Source organism: Chrysochloris asiatica, unplaced genomic scaffold (genome assembly GCF_000296735.1).
Source record: "Chrysochloris asiatica unplaced genomic scaffold, ChrAsi1.0 scaffold00183, whole genome shotgun sequence".
Classification (NCBI taxonomy): Eukaryota; Metazoa; Chordata; class Mammalia; order Afrosoricida; family Chrysochloridae; genus Chrysochloris; species Chrysochloris asiatica.
In genome coordinates this window covers 4703302-4703693 of record NW_006408701.1, presented here as the reverse complement: position 1 = coordinate 4703693, position 392 = coordinate 4703302, and positions in this window count along the sequence as shown.

Here is a 392-nt window from a genome sequence, read left to right as displayed (position 1 = left end):
AAAAAAAAAAAGCTTTACAGCCTCAGAAACCTGTTGCAGGGTCGCTATGAGTTAGAAGTGACTCCATGACACACCACCATCATCATGATAAATAAAATTTACCCAAAAGCTATTAATAATTTTCTCCAGCTACCCAAATGGCCTGTGGAGTCATATTTACAATTCTGTAAAGCTACTATTTAAGCAGGAGCTTGTCCTATAGTAAACAGGTTTGTTAAAAATAAAATATCTTTGAGTAAGAGTTGTTTGGCTTTTTTCAATTACAATGAAATAAACATTTAACTCCTGAACAGAGACATATAATCAGATATGTGACACAAAACAAGGTCACATACACAGTAAGAATATAGTAAAAAAATATAAGGAAAATATATTTTGCTTCCCTATTTTGT